Raw genomic sequence first — 13,560 nt, 5'->3', positions numbered from 1 at the left:
GAATCCTAGAACAGACATCTAGAAAAAGATGTTTATGGAAAAACTGGTGAAATTCAAAAGAGGTCCTTAGTCAATAATTTTGCAGCAGTGGTAATTTTTTGGTTCTGATAATTGTACTGTAATTATGTAAGATATTAACAGTAGGGAAGCTGGAGAGGAATCCATGGGAACTCTCAAGAGTTTCTGCAGTTTTTCTGTACATCTCAAATTATTTCAGGATAAAAAGTTTTTTAAAAGGGTATCAACTCCTCCATCAATTCTTCCCGTGGCGATGACTCACCCAAATCAAATGCACACTCCCAGAGGATCATTGCCTAATAATAGAAATGAAGAGACAAAAGATTTTTTCAAAGCCAGCTGATTCACATTCAAACAATTCCACATAAAGTTACAGGCTCTGAAGAGGGGACAAAGAAGTGGAAAAAATGGTAGAAAACCTAACACCAGCATTTTTGAGTTCCAAAAACAAGAACCACTGGTTCCAGTTTCACGTTGGGGAGTCTGGAAACACCTTTTGGATGCTCTTCCTGCAGACCCAGAGCATGGAGCAGTTTCATGGCGTGAGATCTGCGCGGTCAGGGCCCCACACTTAGAAGAACCCCATGCTTGGATTAATGTTGTGTTACTGCCATCTTGAAATTATTAATAATTTTTGTTTTTTTACTATTCTTATTTTATATATTTTTTACATCGTTCTTCATTTTTGGACAATGTATGCTTTCTTGTCTCGGTTATAGTCCCCGTGAAATTCCCATTTTTGAACGAGGTGGTCCTGTGTTTTCACTTTGCACAGGACCCCGTCAGCCTGCCGCCACTGGTCCACCTCAAGTTTTCAGAAGAAAAGCCCCATTCACACAGTGCCCCTGTTCCTGGCTACAGTGGACTGTTCCATGGGTGAGTCCCTGACACAAGCTAAACCAAATGAGACCCCTTTCCCAAGAATTTGGAATGGGAGTTAAGTGACCCTCATCGTCTACTATGTGTTGATGAAAGTAGATATAAAATAGAGAACTGTTGACTCCTAATATATAGAAAGTAGTTGACCAAAGATTGAGCAATACATCAGAGCTTTTTTTTTTTTAAGTACAAACGCATTTATTTACTAACGAAAGGAATAAGCCTAATGAAACCAACACTTTGAAATGGTTGCATGTAAAGTATTTGTGATAAAGATAATTGGATTACAGTAATGTGGGGGAGGGGAAGCAGATGGAGATTTGCTCATTGAATTAAGTTTGTTCAACCTTGCTGCTAATTCCTGCCCAAAGCGATGATGGGAGTTTTTATTCTACTATTTCACAGACCTGAGTATCTATGACCTTGTTCATGTCACAGCCCACCCCTCATTTCTCTCTTCCAGTTTCCCTCTCACTGTGCTTTCCTGCCCATCCCCTTCCTGATGTTGAACCAATGCGCCATTTGTAAAGTGGTCGACAGTTTTTCGGCCATCAGCTGTAGTTTCTTCAAATCTCTTCTAGATTACATGGAAACTGTTGTTTTCAAAGTGCTTTTGAAACAGGGGGATCCCCAGGAAAAGGGGAAGTTTCAGGTTCCCTACAACCAAGTGAGGGTGGAGTTGAGCAGGGAGGAGGAGTAGCTGGAGAGGAGACTGAGGAAGGAAGGAAGCAGGATGGGGAGTCAGAAGGAGACCTGGAGGAGGCACATGGAGCAGAGACATGTGAAGAAACAGTGCTTGCCTTTTAGTCGTAAACTGGGTGAAACAGACGTGGGTGAGAGACCCGTGGGGAGGTGACAATGGCAGGTTTGAACTTGATTTTGATTTTGCTCTTTTCCTCCCAGACTTGTCTGGTTGTTTCTGAACCTTTTCTGTGGGTCCCTGCTGGAAGATGCTTTAGACGTGTGGCAGGTTTTCGGGCCTTTCTCTGAGCCAATCCTGTTTGGCTGGACTTTAACCCACAAGGAGATGGGTAACTTTGGGTGCTTGATTTAGAAACTATGTTCTTTGTCTTTTCTGTATCGTTTACTAATTATATTAAAAGTTCCTTTCCGTTAAAGTCTTTCTTTTAAAGATTTATTTATTTATGCATACAAGAACTGGAGTACAGGCCAGAGTTGGGGGGTAAGAGGATTTACCAGAGACAGAGTGGGGAACAGAACAGGCAGATTGATTGAAATACACTGCTGAGGGGAGCAGCGAGCAAGTCAGGAGAGGTCTGCTGCGCCATGTGGGTAGCTCCCTAGCCAGGGATTGAACTTGTGCTGCAGTGGCACGGCTAGCTTCATAGGTTACATCTTAACCCCTTGCGCCACCAGGGAGGCCCTCCATTAAAGTCTTAATGTTTTGTGTTGAAGCAGCGGATGGCAGAACCTATTTAGAGCAGGACAATCAGGTTTGGGAGTTCTAAGGTGCCCCTCTCGCTGCCCTGTAACACTTTCAGCTTTTATGGTGAGGTTATTGCCATCAACGGTGATGACACTGGTTCGTTTTGTTAGGGGGAAAGGATGTTCTAAGCTAATCCCATACAGGCTTTGTGGACTCCACCCCCACTCCAGACCAAAGCCATCAAGACATTGGGAATGACAAATCCCGTCACCACCAAAGGGAAGGTGGCTGGGACCTGAGGGTGGAGTTAAGCAGCCAGGTTTGGTATAAAAACCAAACACGTGGGCCTTGGGGTCTCTCGCTCTGTCGCTCGCCTCCTGGCTTCACGGCTCCTGGCTTGCGGCCAGCTCTCAGAGTGCCGTTTGGGATTCCAGATTGGTGGATCGGGTAGGACGCATTTAAAACTTTGTCTCCCATTTTTCTCCCTGAGCTGTACATTTCCTCATTTCCCCTTCCCTTGTAAATAAACCTTTTATTAACCTTTCGTGTGTGCCTGCAGTAGAGCATTGATAAGTCCTTTTAAGCGCGCGGGTGAGGACCCATAGTCAGGCACCCCGTTTTGTATTGGGGCTGCCCTATAACAGTTCGGCCATTGCACCCATTTTTCTTAGAGCTATTTCCATTTCCACACCTGGTTCCTTCATGCATCCATTGAAGCCATTGCTGTCGGTCAGGCGCCATCTTCCGAGGCATCATGGCCCTGGCAGGTATGGGAGGACAGGTGGGGGCGGGGGGGAGGTGAGGGGGAAGGAAGAGCACGTGTGGGGAGCAGGGGTGGGAGGCATGCTCAGGAGCAGGGCAGAGTCCTTCTTGTATAAAGCAGAGCTTTAGAAATAAGTCAAACACTTTCTGCATCCAATTTCTCCCCAAGCACATACTGCATCAACATTTCTGTTAACTATCATTGGACTTGTATAAAAGATGGCCTTTTGCTTGCACTACCCTCCCCCCCCATTTTTGTTGATTACAAGAGTCCTAACTAATTCCATTCCTCGACAATGAAAAATGCTCAAATTCCGCTTGTGTTAGAAGGGAGCATCATCACAAACTAAAAAGACTATCAAAACCATTTCTAAAACCAACTCCAACCATTCAAAATCACTTTAAGGAAAACTCACAGTTGCACCCATTCAAAAACAAAGGTGGGTAACCACTGTGATGCTCTTTATTGGACTGGATGCTGATAAACTTGATGAAATTCAAATTAAGCCCTTTCAAAACAGCAGTGTTTTGAATCCCCCCTAGTGGGGTTTTTGATGCAAATTTCCTCCCATTTACCTATTTATTCCTCTCTACCCTGTGTGGGAAAATTTCCTCTACCCCTGTCGGTCCTTCTCAGAGTGGTTGAGTGATTAAAATAATCTCAGACAGCTTCACAGGAGAAAAATGAAAGGTCGATGCAGGGGCCAGGAATGAGGAAGCCCACATGGAAAAGGACAAGATGGCCCTGACACCAGGACCACTGATACCACCAAGCCTAAACTGAAGCCATAAACAGGAGAAAACAACTCGGCTCCACCCAAAACAACTTTGTTCCGCCTAAACCTGTTTCCCCCTGCCAACCCAGTTTTCCTGCCTGACCTCTCCTCACCCTACAAAAGAGACATCTCTCCTCACAATGGGTGCGGCTTCACGGACCCCCACCTTGGGTCCGTGAGGTCCGCCCGGGGCGCAATAAATTTTCCCTGCCTTTGAGAAATTTAGCCTGGCTCTCCTTTTCTTTACCCTGCCAAACCTTTCAAAAAAGAACAAATTTAATTACATACATTTGGAGAATTTACATGACTATAAATTCTAGAGTAAATAGGACAGACTGAGGGTCTTTCTTCTCAAGCTAGTGAACTGGTACAAACGCACAGGAAAGCTGCTTGACACTGTGTGCTGACAATGAAGAGCTGTATATGTTGTGACCAGGAAATCCTACTTTTAGGTGTGTATTGTCAAAAAACTCTTGCACAAGTGCAAGAATGTTCAGAGTAGTATTTTTCATAATAGCAAAAAACTGGAAGCAACCCAAATATCTACGACTAGTATGGACACACTCTGCTATGTATTGCAATGAAACCAGCAATAAAAAAAAAAAATACCAACAATGAAGAGTTTATTTGTGCTGCTCATCTCCCCCTACCTCTCACTTCCTCTCAGCTCCTGAAAGGCAGGTGTCTCCTGCCACAGGGGCATTTTCCCGGTGGCTGGTGTGTGTGAGAACTGGAACCTCACATGATGAGGGGGTCTATGAACATGCTCAGCACTTTTTTGGATCAGGAATTTTGCACTTTTGTTCTCTTTGCCTGAATCTCTCTTCCCACCTCCGTGGCTTGTTCCCTTGCTCCCTCCCTCGTCTCTGCTGAAATTACTCTTCAGAGAAATCGTCAAGGAGCCGCCCCCACCTCCCTCAAGTCCCCTTATCCAGCTTCCTCCTCCTTTAGGGTCCTTGCCCTCCCCCATTACTCTTTAACTTGTTTGTTACCGGCTACCTCCTTAGAAAAGTATAAACTCCTTAAAAGCAAGTATTTTTTTTCCATTTTCTTCACAGCTATACCTTGTGCCTAGCAATGGAAGGACATACAGGCATAGTAAATATCTAAAATACTTGTAAATATTTGCAAAATAAATGACTCAGTCAGTATAATTGATACGATTTTCAGAACATCTTAAAAGACTCAGATTATTTTTAAAATGTTAAAATAGTCCTTTGTGGTCTGCAAAAAACATACTTAGGACAAAATGCCAAAATAACAAGACAAAAATAAGAGAATGAGTAAACGGGAAACAAAATAAAAACTGGAGGTGGGGAAACAAGTGTTAAAGTATAACTAATATGTGGAGGTTCCATATGGTCTGAAGTTCTCATTTTTATTCATTCTGCAGAGATAAACGATGAATTGAGATGGCTAACTCAAACTCTGAAAGCTGTTCTAACTTTTTATAGTTATTTGGAAATAAAAGCTAAATTCTTGGCACACCTCCTTCGCCCCTTCTCTCCCCGCCCCCCACATTTCGTTGTAATCTTAGATGATGTCAGAAGCACTCAACGCTAACTCTGTGTGCGCCCTCATTCTCTTTTGCACTCATTACACACTAAGACCTAAGACCTCACATGGTTTTTAAAATTATTTTATGATTCTTGTTGTATGAAAGGCATATAATTTAGATGGAGATTAAAACCATGTGCAAGTAAAAAACCCCTGTACCTTACATTAAAAGGCAGGCAAATGGGGCAGAGAAATCTGCTACTTGAAGCAAGCAGAGAGATGAAAACAGTTGGAAAAGATCACTCTGCACAGCTTCATGACAGGAAATGAAAAAATCTAAAGGAAATTGATGATTTCCTGGGAATATTTATATATTTTTAAATCGGACCCCAAAGGAAGCAGAAAAAAGAGACAAGTAACTATGTGCAAAATTGAAAAAAGGTTTTCAGGACACCCCACCAGGGGTATCCGGGCTCTCAGATGTTTCCACAAACTTCAGGGACATGGAAGGTGTCCGAGATTGTGTTACAAACTCTGAGAATCTCTTTGTGGTCGTATTTGTCAGTCTTTTTCCTCGTCAAGGTCGCCAACTCAGCTGGCTGGAAGGAGATGATGGCAAAGGAGGAAGAGTAAAGGACTCAGTGTTCTGGGCAGAGACTAGCATGAGCTGGAGGGGAAAAAACAGCCCATGTGATGAAAAGGGGCAGGGGCAGCTCTGAAGCGGCTCTGAACAGCTTCAGCTACTTGTGATGTCAGGGTGGGGCTATTGCTGCAGCTTCCCAATTTTCAAGAGAAGCTGGAAATTCAGACACTTATGTGAAGTCTCTCAATTTTTAAAACTTGGTGATTAATTATTTTTAAAGATTTATTTATTTATGCATGTAAGAACTGGGGTACAGGCCAGAGGTGTGTGTGTGGGGGGAGAGGATTCACCAGAGACAGAGTGGGGAACAGAACAGGTGAATCTACTGAAATACACTGCTGAGGGGAGCAGCAGGGAGACAGGAGAGGTCTGCTGTGCCCTGTGGGTCAGCTCCTTGGCCGGGGATCGAACTGTTGGTGCAGTGGCTGCGGATAGTTTCATAGTGCTGCACTTAACCCCTTGTGCCACCAGGAGGCCCAAAACTTGGTGATTAATTTAAAAGGTATATGTGGTCCAAACAGTAGGCTGTTAGGAATTCTCTGAACTGTGGGCCAACAGGCTGGTTCTTGTATTCTGTCTTTTCAGTTGTCATTGTTTTAAGAAAAGCCTTCCATACCGCAAGATTCCTTCTGTTGAGGGCCTCTTTGGTGGTTTAGGGGTTAAGAAGTCATATGTGCCCATTGGGGGATGAGGGTAAGCTTTTATAGGGCAAGATCTGGCCTTGGCAGGAGGTGGAGAATGCAAGTTGAAGTTGCTTTCCAAATAAGCTTTTTTCTCTCAGTTTCTTTTCAAAGAAGTTTTTTTTCTCGGAACTGGTTGTTCTTCCATCGCTGCTTATCAGGCCTGGCTCTAGCCAGTCTCCGGGATGCAGGTGGCAGCAGTTTTAAGTTCTCCTTTTTCGGGCCTCCCCGGTGGCACAGCGGTTGAGCGCTGGGTTGCGAAGCTGCCCGCGGCCTCTGCGGCCCCGGTTCAATCCCCGGCTGTTCCCCACATGGCGCGGGGACCTCTCCTGCTCAGCAGTGTACTTCGGTCCTTCTGCCTGCTCTGCTCCCCGCTCTGGCTCTGGTGAATTCTCTCACCCTCCCGCGTTCCTGACTGTGCCCAGTGCTTGTATAAATAAAAATAAATAAATATTAAAAAAAACTCTTTTTTTTTTTTTTTTTAATTTTCTAGAGGCATGTCTTATTTATTTATTTATTGTTTGTTTGTTTGTTTGATACATGCACTGGGTACAGTCAGAAGCGTGGGAGGGTGAGAGAATTCACCAGAGCCAGAGCGGGGAGCAGAGCAGGCAGAAGGACCGAAGTACACTGCTGAGGGGAGCAGCGGGCGGCAGGGGAGGTCTGCGCGCCATGTGGGACCCTCCTCTGGTGGCCGGGGAGCAGCCGGGGATCGAACCGGCTGCAGAGGCTGCAGGCAGCTTCGCAACCCAGAGCTCAACCGCTGCGCCACCGGGGAGGCCCCTAAAAAAAACTCTTAAAAAAATAAATTCTATCCTTTCTTCCTCCCCTTTAGTGTTTTGTTGTTGTCTCATATTATTCTTATACTTCCATTCACATGTTACTATTACCACCTTGCTCAAGGCTTTGTATCCTTTTAATTTTTCTTTTCTTGTAGAACTCCTTTCAACATTTCTAGTAGGCTGGTCTGGTGATGGTAAATGCCATTTGCTTTTGTTAGTCTTTATGATATTTTAGTGATAATTTTGCACGATAAAGTATTTTTGGCTGGAAGTTTTTGTCTTTTAGGATTGCAAATACATCATTCCACTCTTTTTGTGCGAAAATATAGTGAACATCTGGCTAAGGAGATTTGTATGTTATATTCCTTTTTTCTCTAGCAGCCTTTAATACTTTTTCTTTGACTCTTGCTAATTTAACAGTGATGTGTATTGTGAAGATCATTTTTGCATTTTTAGAAAGCCGGTGTACTTTCTGCCTCCTGGACATCCATGTTTAATTCCAACCTTAGAAATGGGAAGTTCTCACCTACTGTTCCTTTGAATGGGGTCTCTGTTCCCTTCTCTGTCTCTCGACCTTCTGGAACACCCATTGTCTTTGTGTCTGTTTCCTTTTCTAATTGAATCTGATATTTCTTTGGAGTTTCTTGATTTTCCTAACTCTGTTTCTCCCTCTTCTTCCACTTGGGTCACTTGCACATTTGTGCCTTCAATTTCTGAAATGTTCTTCATAAGCTTAAGTCTATGTAATAAACTTTCCACCTTTGTTCTAGTCTCATTCACCATTTCTTTTTGTGTTCTTTCAAGCTTTTTAGGAAGAAGACTATCTGTTCCTGGGTATCTTTTCTAAGACCCTGTACCCCTTTCCGTGTTTGATTGTCCTTCCGGTACTTTTTGTTGAGGTTTGTGGTTGTTACTGTTATAAAATCCTTGTCCGTTAGCTCCTTTAGTTTTGTGTCTTGTATATGTCTCTAGGCTTCGATTTCTTTCCTTTAGCTTTTCCATCCTTTTTTTATATAAAGATTTATTTATTTATGCATACAAGAGCTGGGGTACAAGCCAGAGGTGCGGGGGGTGAGAAGATTCACCAGAGACAGAGTGGGGAGCAGAACAGGCAGATTGACTGAAATACAGTGCAGAGGGGAGCAGCAGGGAGACCTGAGAGGTCTTCTGTGCTTTGTGGGTCACCTCCCTGGCCAGGAATCAAACTCCTGCTGCAGCTGTTGCAGACAACTTCATAGGTTGTGTCTTAACCACTTGCGCCACCAGGGAGGCCCTAGCTTTTCCATCTTAGGTTCAGATGTTCCTTCTTTCCCAAGTTTGCGTCTTGTCTTATTTTCTTTTACTGGTTAGAGCACTATGCATTTAGTTTTGTTTGTTTTTCTTCTTTATTTAAGTTGGAGGCAGGTGTGGAGCCCAAGGACTTGATCTCAGTGAGAGCTGCTCCAGGTGAAAAGATTACTCCTCTCCTCTCTGGAGTAAACTCTGGTCACTGCTTTAAAGCCCAAATTCCAGGGCCCCACCTCCTTTTACCTGCTCCTCTCTGCAATGTGGGGGGCATAGTGCAGGGAGCGGGGGTGGGGGGGGGTGCCAGGCACAAGCCACCAGCAAGGGATGTTGGGCAAGGAGAGTGGGGCCCGCACTGCAGGTCACTCTTCTTGATTTCCTAGCTGGCAAGGGGGGCGGGGCTCCACCACCCCTACTGCTGGCAGACAGAATCGAAAGTCCACACACATATGTGCACACCTGTCTGCACTACCCCTTGCTGGAAAGCTTCTCTGGAAAGACTTACCACACTCAGTCCATGTGCCACAGTCCACACATGGACAGGTCCCCAACCTGTTTCACTGACTAGCGTGACCACTGCCCTGGCCTCGATTCCCCTCACCGCTCCCTGCTCTGTCCCCACAGCAACCACAGGCTTCAGCATAAAATCTCCATGAGAAAGTGCCCCTCCTCTGGCAATGAACTTTTGAAATTTCCTGGGAGCAAGCTTTAGGTTTTTTTAAACAGCTCCACTTTTTGTTCATAACATTATTAATCAAAACAGCAAAAGTAGACTTACAGAGCCACACGTCAGTAACAAAACAGGAAGAAAATGAAACATTTCCAAGATATCTTGAAATCTTTCAGAGGACACACACTAGGCTAAAAATCCACAGTGAAACCGGGGTTGCACAATACGTTCCTGCATTTCCTCAGCAAGTTCTTTCTTGTATTTACTTTTCTAACTTGTTGAGATTTGGCTTTGTGTTCAAGAATTTTCTGATCTTTATCCAGTTTAGCATGGCGACACCACCTTGCTCAGGTGAATGCCACATGGACAGCCATGTTATTATCCTCTCACGTTGCACCCTCTGTCATCTGCAGGTAGCATCCTTCTTCCTGCAGAGCTGGACCACCGTGCCAACCTGCTGACTTCTGTATTGTCCCCATACCACCTGGACCGCATCATCCTTGGGGATGGGCATGGAGTGAATGTTTGTGGGGAATGGAAATGACATGATCTTCCTGCACCTGTATGTAAGACACCATGAAATGTGCTCGTAGCTTTTGTGGTAGTCCAAGGTCACGAAGAGGTTGAACTTCATGATGACCATCTACCTAGTGGTGGACTAGCTCTAGATTTTTTTTTTTTTGGTGTTTGGGGGAAAGGTTCATCCAAGCCTCCCTATTTCACCATGTTGTGGTGGAATCCAGTTTGCTTATTATTGAATTTTAAGAGTTCTTTGTATCTTTTGGATGCCAGTTCTTTATTAGATATGTCTTTTGCAAATAGTTTGCTCCCAGTCTGTGGCTTGTCTTTTGATTCTCAATAGTGTCTTTTATAGAGCAAAAAAATGTTCATTTTAATGGAGTCCAGCTTATCAATTCTTACCTTCATGGATCATCCCTTTAGTGCTGAGTTGAAATGTCATCACCAAACTTGAGATAATCTAGATTTTCTCCTGTTATCTTTTGGGAATTTTATAGTTTTGCATTTTATTTTATTTTTTTTTTATTTTTTTTTTTTTTATAGAGGCATGCTTTTTATTTATTTGTTTGCTGGTTTGTTTGTTTGTTTGTTTTGTTTATACATGCACTGGGTACAGTCAGAAGCGCGGGAGGGTGAGAGAATTCACCAGAGCCAGAGCGGGGAGCAGAGCAGGCAGAAGGACCGAAGTACACTGCTGAGGGGAGCGGCGGGCGGCAGGAGGGGTCTGCGCGCCATGTGGGACCCTCCTCCGGTGGCCGGGGAGCAGCCAGGGATCGAACCGGCGCGGCAGAGGCCGCGGGCAGCTTCGCAACCCAGCGCTCAACCGCTGCGCCACCGGGGAGGCCCTAGTTTTGCATTTTATATTGAATTCTGTGATTCACATTTGAGTCCATTTTTATGAGGGTACAAGGTCTGTGTTAAGATTCATTGTTTTTCATAAGGATGCCCAGATTGTTCTAACACCAATTCTTTTTTTTTTTTTTTTTAAGATTTATTTATTTATTTACACAAGCACTGGGCACAGTCAGAAGTGCAGGAGGGTAAGAGAATTCACCAGAGCCAGAGCTGGGAGCAGAACATGCAGACTGACGAAGTACACTGCTGAGGGGAGCAGCGGGCGGCAGGAGAGGTCTGCATGCCATGTGGGACCCTCGCCCAGTGGCCGGGGATCAGACCAGTGCTGCAGAGGCTATGGGCAGCTTCGCAGCCCAGCGCTCAACCGCTGTGCCACCAGGGGAGGCCCTAACACCAATTCTTGAAAGACTATCTTTTCTCCACTAATGTTGCTCCTTTGTCAGAGATCAGTTGACTATATTTACATGCGTCCTTTTTCAGTTCTTTCACCAATATCACATGGTCTTGATTAATAATTTTTTTAAAAGATTTATTTATTTATTTATACAAGCACTGGGTACAGTCAGAAGCGCGGGGAGGGTGAGAGAATTCACCAGAGCCAGAGTAGGGAGCAGAGCAGGCAGAAGGACCGAAGTAGACTGCTGAGGGGAGCAGCGGGCGGCAGGAGAGGGCTGCGCGCCATGTGGGACCCTCCTCCCGTGGCCGGGGAGCAGCTGGGGATTGAACTGGCGCTGCAGAGGCTGCGGGCAGCTTCACAACCCAGTGCTCAACCGCTGCGCCACCAGGGAGGCCCTTGATTAGTAACTTTTAAGTTAAGTGTTGAAGTTGGGTAGTCAATCCTCTGACTTTGTTGTGTTGGCTATTAAATATTAACTTTAGAATCATTATGTCACTAACCACAAACTAACTTTCTGGCATTTTTGACTGGGAATGCATTGACTCTATAGAGCAAATTGGAAAGAATTGACTTTAAGTTTTATTTTTATTTATGGGGTCTCCCTGGTGGCGCAAGGGGTTAAGCACCGCACTCTGAAGCAATCCGCAGCCTCTGCAGCATGAGTTCAATCCCTAGCCGGCCAGGGAGCAAACCACACGGAACAGCAGACCTCTCTTGTCATGCCCGCTGCTCCCCTCAACAGTGTCTTTGGTCCGCCTGCCTGTTCTATTTCCCACTCTGTCTCTAGTGAATTCTCTCACCGCCCCCCGCATCGCTGGCCTGTGCCCCAGCTCTTGTATGCATACATAAACCTTTTAAAAATTATTTTTATTTATGTATGCATACAAGAATTGGGGTACCGGGGCCTCCCCTGATGGCTCAGCGGTTAAGCACTGGGCTGCGAAGCTGCCCGCAGCCTCTGCAGCGCCAGTTCGATCCCCGGCCACCAGGCGAGGGTCCCACATGGCGCGCAGACCTCTCCTGCAACGCCCGCTGTTCCCCTCAGCAGTGTACTTCGTCAGTCTGCATGTTCTGCTCCCCGCTCTGGCTCTGGTGAATTCTCTAGCCCTCCTGCACTTCTGCCTGTGCCCAGTGCTTGTATAAATAAATCTTAAAAAAAAAAAAAAAAACTTAAAAAAAAAAAAAAGAATTGGGGTACTGGCCAAAGGAGCTACCCACATGTGGCACCCCAGACCTCTGTCTCCCCTGCTGTTCCCCTTAGAGTGTATTTCAGTAAATCTGCCTGCACTGCTCCCCATTCTGTCTCTTGTGAATCCTTTCACCAGCCCCCCAAACCCCTTTAGAATATACTAAGGAACTGGCCATCCCTAGAAACTGGACTTCAACTAGTACATGGACACCTGTGTTAGCTGCAGTTGAATGGGGGAGCTATACAGTCAGTACTTCCTGGACTCCCTGGGATCATGCCCAAAGGTAGAAAATGTGCAGCTGTATTTAATAATATTCAGAAACCTGGCAGCTTATCTTTGGGAGCCCCACCCAAAGAGAACCAGGAAAGCCACCTCAGCTTCCCCTCTCAAGGGACAATCCTGCAAAGCAACATTCTTGAAAAAGCATGCCCAATCTAAAACTGTATACCACAAGGTATTTTTTCCAAATATGGTAAGAAAGGAGGTTAAGAGAATGCAGTCACACTGAAATTCATTCTAGAATGAAGGGCACATTATGTTTCAGTCAGAATATATTTAATTGTGAAGGGTTGGAGTCAGTGGAGAGTTTCACAGGTGTAAGAGGCCTGTCAGTTCTGTGTAGGAGCAGGCTGAGAACCACGGAGATTCAGCTTGAGCTTTTTAAGATGTAAACACAAACATACCAAGTCTTTGTGCACTGCCATCTTATGCCCAAATCTGTGTAGTAGTCACATCACGGCACTTTTTTATAACAAAAAGTGACATCCAGACAGCATGATATGGTAACCTCCTCTCCTCCCAAATAAGACCTGATGGAGAAAAGGTGCAGGTTAAATGCTGGCATCGTGACCACACGGTGCCACTGTGCAGGCAGTGGCTGCGGGGGTGCCTGTGAGGCACTGCTGAGCAAGTGTTCTGAACTGTGGGATGAGCCCAAGTCAACAATGTACATGTTCCACGTGAACAGACTTACCGGTCACAGCCCCACATGCTCTCAAAGGGCAATGGAGAATAGTGAGGCTGGTGCGTGAGCTCAGTGGGCTGCAAGCTCACACTGAGGAGCTGGAGAAAGGGTGTGAACCCAGGAAAGGCTCTGAAAATCAAATGGGAATCACCCCACTTGGCCCCACACTTCCCTGCCGTCCTAGCGCCTGTTGCCCTGTCCCACCCTCTGTGGTTCTAACGTCAAGAACCAGAGACCAAGAGCAACTCTGGCTGGGG

The sequence above is a fragment of the Talpa occidentalis genome, unplaced genomic scaffold (assembly GCF_014898055.3).
Source record: "Talpa occidentalis isolate TD23 unplaced genomic scaffold, MPIMG_talOcc4v2.1 talOcc4.8, whole genome shotgun sequence".
In the NCBI taxonomy this organism is placed as follows: domain Eukaryota; kingdom Metazoa; phylum Chordata; class Mammalia; order Eulipotyphla; family Talpidae; genus Talpa; species Talpa occidentalis.
The sequence above is the reverse complement of the archived record's forward strand: the minus strand, read 5'-3'. Positions refer to the sequence as shown.